We start from the raw sequence: 6,000 nt of genomic DNA, 5'->3' as shown, positions 1-6,000 counted from the left end.
AATGTATTAATACAAAAGTTGCTGGTGGAGGGTATTTAAGATTCGGCTCAGCCGAATATAGCACTCTAACTTGTTAGTACAAAAATCGTTAACTTAACGCATTTTAGAAATATAAATTAAGTATTTCTCTAACTGTTAACATGCGTACGTTTATAAGTTTACATTTGTATTTGGCTTCCATATAATTCTGTTATATATTACTTTAGAGTATGATGTGTTTATTTTTCATTGAAACTCTGCGTATTTTGATTTTCATTCTTTTTTTTTATACCCACCATCAAAAAAGATGGGGGTATATTGATTTTGTCATTCCGTTTGTAACACATCGAAATATTGGTCATAGACCCATAAAAGTATATATTTTCCGGGTCCTTATTAAATTCTAAGACGATCTAGCCATGTCCGTCCGTCTGTCCGTCTGTCCGTCCGTCTGTCTGTTGAAATCACGATAGGGACCACACGAGAGGAGCTAGACAGTTGAAATTTTGCATAAATATTCCCTATTGTTAAGGTTTGTTTGGTATTGAAAATGGGCAATATCGGTCCACTTTTTCGGATAGCCCCCATACAAGTGGACCTCCAAAAAACAGCTTTAACGGGCATAACTGTTTTATAAGTAGGATTATAGCGATGAAATCCAACATAAAGAAGTTTAATGTGAGCCAAAATCTTTCTACCAAATCTTTTAAGGATCGGCCTATAAATGACCCTACCCCCCATATAAGGTCCCCTTCTTAAAATTACTTTAACACTCATTACTGGTCGCAAAATGCAAGTATAGCGATGAAATTCGGTATAAGTATATTTCTTACAAACCAAAATCTCTCTACCAATGTTTTTTAGGATCGGCCCATAAATGACCCTACCCCCTATATAAGGTCCCCTTTATAAAATGACTTTAACACTCATTACTAGCCTAAAAATTCGAGTATAGCGATGAAATTCAGTATAAGTAAGTTTCTTACGAACCAAAACCTTTTAACCAATTTTTTTTAGGATCGGCCCATAAATGACCCAACCCCCCATATAAGGTCCCCTCCTGAAAATGACTTTAACACTCATTACTGGCCCTAAAATGCAAGTATAGCGATGAAATTCGACATAAATAAGTTTCATGTGAGCCAAAATTTTTATACCAAATTTTTTGAGGATCGGTCCATAATTGACCCTACACCCCATATAAGGTCCCTTTTAGAAAATTACTTTAACACTCATTACTGGTCCAAAAATGTGAGTATATGCGATGAAATTCGGTATAAGTAAGTTTCTTATGAACCAAAATCGCTCTACGAATTTTTTTTTAAGATCGGCCCAAAAATGACCCTATCCCCCATATAAGATCCCCTTCTGAAAATGACTTTAACGCTCATTACTGGCTAAAAAAATATGAATATAGCAATAAAATTTTACACAACTAAGTTCCTCGCGAGCCAAAATCTTTTTAATAACTTTTATTTGGATAGGTCCATAATTGGACCTACTCCCCCTATTGGGTCCACTTCAGGAAATAGCTTAAACACTCATTACTGTCTTAAAAATACGAGTAAAGCGATGAAATGCTACACACGTAAGTTTCTTGCAAGCCAAAACCTCTGTACCAATTTTTTTGGATCGGCCCATAAATGACCCTTCCCCCTATAAGGTCCCCCTCTGCAAATAACTACAATGCTCATTACTGGCTTAAAAATATGAATGTGACGAAAATTGACGCACATAAGTTTAATGCGTGCCAAAATCACTCCACCAAATTTAGGGAGGATCTGTCCATAATTTACCCTACCGCCCATACAAGGTCCCCTTCGAAAAATTACTTAAACGATCATTACTGGCTAAAAAATATGAGTTATGAAATACGGTTATGAAATTCGCACCGAATTTCATGCGGAATGTGTTGGTAATACACAAAAGATTCCCTTCAGGAAAGAGTTTTGGTTAATAACTACGAGTGTTCCTTATTTAAAATACTAGTATAGCGCTGAAATTTTGCATAAACAAGTCCTATACATAATCTATGTACAAAATTTTATGAGTATCGGTTCATAATTGACGCTCACGGTTTAAGAATTGAAATAAAATATTTGTTTTTTTTTTAATTAATATTTTGTTAGTTCAAAAGAGCTCGGGCCATAATTGACTTAAGCCATATTCCAAATATCACGCTGAGGTTTATAGGGGAGCATTCCTTTTACGGCATACGGTTTGATGGTGGGTATATGAGATTCGGCACAGCCGAATATAACACTCTTACTTGTTCATATTTTCCTTTTTATACCCTCCACCACCATCAGTGGTGATAGAGGGTATATATAACTTTGTCATTCCGTGTGTAGCACCAAGAAATATTCATCTGAGACCCAACAAAGTATATATATTCTGGGTCCTTATCAAATTCTGAGTCGATTTAGCTATGTCCGTCTGTCCGTCTGTCCGTCTGTCTGTGTAAAACACGCTCACGATAAAACGAAGCAATAGAGCTTAACCAAATTCACCCAAAATGTTCTTCATTTTCCTAAGTTGTTTGGTATTGCAAATGGGCAAAATCGGTTCACACCGGGAAAAGTTATGAATCAAAATTTAAAACAACCTCGGAAAAAAATAAGCATTTTTTACACATTCTGATGTAATTTTCTCGAAAACTATGCACGATAATTCCATGAAAATCACCTTACATTCGTTTCTGCACAAGATCTTGATCCGTGCTGAAAATTGCTAGAATCGGTCCACAATTTCATATACCTCCCATACAAAAGTACATATTCCCGGAAAATGGGTTTTTTGTTAATAACTTCCGCCACAATGTCGATATCTTCACAAAATTTTACAAATTAAAATCTTATATCAATAGAATTCTTTCAGAGGAAAAATTTTATGGATCGGTCCATAATTGGACATAGCTCCCATACAAGGTCCCCTCCTGAAAATCACTTAAACGCGCATAACTCATTACTAAATTAAGATATCCAAATAAAATTTGGTATAAGTATTGCCCATATGCATAGAAATATTACTGTGAAAGTTTTTTTTCGATCGGTCCATAATTGGTCATAGCTCCCATACAAGGTCCCCTCCCGAAAATCACTTAAACGCGCATAACTCAGTACTTAATTAAGATATCCATATAAAATTTGGTAAAAGTATTGCCCATATACATAGAAATATTACTCTGAAATTTTTTTCCGATCGGTCCATAATTGGTCATAGCTCCCATACAAGGTCCCCTCCCGAAAATCACTTAAACGAGCTTAACTCATAACTAAATTAAGATATCCATATAAAATTTGGTAGAAATATTACTCATATGCACAGAAATATTATTGTGAAATTTTTTTCCGATCGGTCCATAATTGATCATAGCTCCCATACAAGGTCCCCTCCCGAAAATCACTTAAACGCGCATAACTCATTACTAAATGCAGATATCCATACAAGGTTTGGTACAAGTATTGCCCATATGCATAGAAATATTACTGTGAAATTTTTTTCCGATCGGTCCATAATTGGTCATAGCTCCCATACAAGGTCCCCTCCCGAAAATCACTTAAACGCGCATAACTCATTACGAAATTAAGATATCCATATAAAATTTGATATAAGTATTGCCCATATGCATAAAAAATATTACTGTGAAATTTTTTTCCGATCGGTCCATAATTGGTCATAGCTCCCATACAAGGTCCCCTCTCGAAAATCACTTAAACGCGCATAACACATTACTAAATTAAGATATCCATACAAGGTTTGGTAGAAGTATTACTCATATGCACAGAAATATTACTGTGAAAATTTTTTTCCATCGGTCCATAATTGGTCATAGCTCCCAACAAGGTCCCCTCCCGAAAATCACTTAAACGCGCATAACTCATTACTTAATTAAGATACCCATATGATACAAATATTACTCATATGCACAGAAATATTACAGATAATTTTTTTCCGATCGGTCCATAACTGGTCATAGCTCCCATACAAGGTCCCATCCCGAAAATCACTTAAACGCACATAACTCATTACTAAATTAAGATATCCATATAAAGTTTGGCAGAAATATTGCTCATATACAGAGAAATATTACTGTGTAATTGTTTTCCTATCGATCCATAATTGATCATAGCTCTCATACAAGGTCCCTTTCAGAAAAACACTTAAAGGCACATAACTCATTACCAAATAATGATATAAATAAATACTATTTTTGTTCATAAATACTATTTTGTAATGCAAAAAGCACTTAATGCTATTTCAAAAAATTTTCACGATCGGTCTATATTTGGTCATATCTCTCATACTAGGTCCTACCCCTAAAAGCGCTTTAACCGTATTTAACTCTTTGCATTATCAATTTGTGTAGAACAAAATTATATATATGTATATATTTTTAAAATCCTTAAATCTTTCACACACATGCATACATGCAAATACGAGATATCGCTAAAGCATATCTTAGGGCGCTATAAAAATTTAAATGAAAGTGGCGTTTCTAATGTTCAATAAATCTTGGAATTGTAGTAGATTTAAGCTGTTTAAATCTTGGGATTTTTCTATTTCAGACATGAGAAAACTTATTTCTACAAATATTTTATTAATTAGAAATGTATTAATACAAAAGTTGCTGGTGGAGGGTATTTAAGATTCGGCTCAGCCGAATATAGCACTCTAACTTGTTTTTTGTCATTTTACTGTGATTTTTAAAATTGTATTCTTTTTTTATTTTGTTCATTCTGTGAATGTCAGATATTATGTATGTGTCAGTGGCAAGTTGACTTTGTACAGGGTTATTCGAAAGGTTACTATATTTTACATAATTTTAATTTCTTTGCTTAAATCGAGTGACATCTGAAATTTAAGAAAATATTGAATTAATTATATAACTCCTTTTGTTGATTTAATTTCGCAATAGTAAAATCGTGATTTATTTTTTATTTGTTTGGATTTATTTGTCTAGTTAAGTAGATATACATACATACATAAGTTAAGTTAATGGAAATTTTTTATTAATTTGTTTTCTTTATTCTTTTTATTTGAATATTATAGGGTAATATGTATACATACATATATATATATTTGTATATTTGTTCATTTGTTTGTCAACAATATGATGCACGAACCATTTTACAAATCTTTAAATTTAAAAATACATACTTTTCTTTCCTTTTTTATACCCACCATCAAAAAAGATGGGGGGTATATTGTTTTTGTCATTCCGTTTGTAACACATTGAAATATTCGTCTAAGACCCATAAAAGTATATATATTCTGGGTCCTTATAAGATTCTAAGACGATCTAGCCATGTCCGTCCGTCTGTCCGTCTGTCCGTCTGTCCGTCTGTCTGTCTGTCTGTCTGTTGAAAACACGATAGAGTCCAAATGGAAGCAGCTAGCGAGCTGAAATTTTGCACAGATACTTCTAGTTGCTGCAGTTTGTTTGGTATTGAAAATGGGCAATATCGGTCCACAATTTCGCCTAGCCCCCATATAAGGCCCCCTTCAGAAAATGACTTTATCGCTCATAACTTGCTAAGGGAAGAACCAATAGCGGTGAAATTTGGCACAAATATGTCTTATGGGAACCTAAATCTCTTCGTAGAATTTTATAAGGATCGGTCCATAATTGACCCTACCCCCCATATAAAGTCCCCTTCAGAAAATGACTTTATCGCCCATAACTGCCTAAGAAAAGCATCAATAGCGGTGAAATTCGGCACAAACATGTTTTATGGGAATCTAAATCTCTCTGTAAAATTTTATAAGGATCGGTCTATAATTGACCCTACCCCCCACATAAAGTCCCCTTCAGAAAATGACTTTATCGCTCATAACTTATTAAGGGAAGAACCAATAGCGGTGAAATTCGGCACAAACATGTTTTATGGGAACCTAAATCTCTTTTTAAAATTTTATAAGGATAGGCTCATAATTGACCCTACCCCCCATATAAAGTCCCCTTCAGAAAATGACTTTATCGCCCATAACTGGCTAAGAGAAGCATCAATAGCGGTGAAA

This window comes from Lucilia sericata, unplaced genomic scaffold (genome assembly GCF_015586225.1).
Source record: "Lucilia sericata isolate MDLA Ls3-8-SP2 unplaced genomic scaffold, ASM1558622v1 Contig000195F_arrow, whole genome shotgun sequence".
Classification (NCBI taxonomy): domain Eukaryota; kingdom Metazoa; phylum Arthropoda; class Insecta; order Diptera; family Calliphoridae; genus Lucilia; species Lucilia sericata.
The sequence above is the reverse complement of the archived record's forward strand: the minus strand, read 5'-3'. Positions refer to the sequence as shown.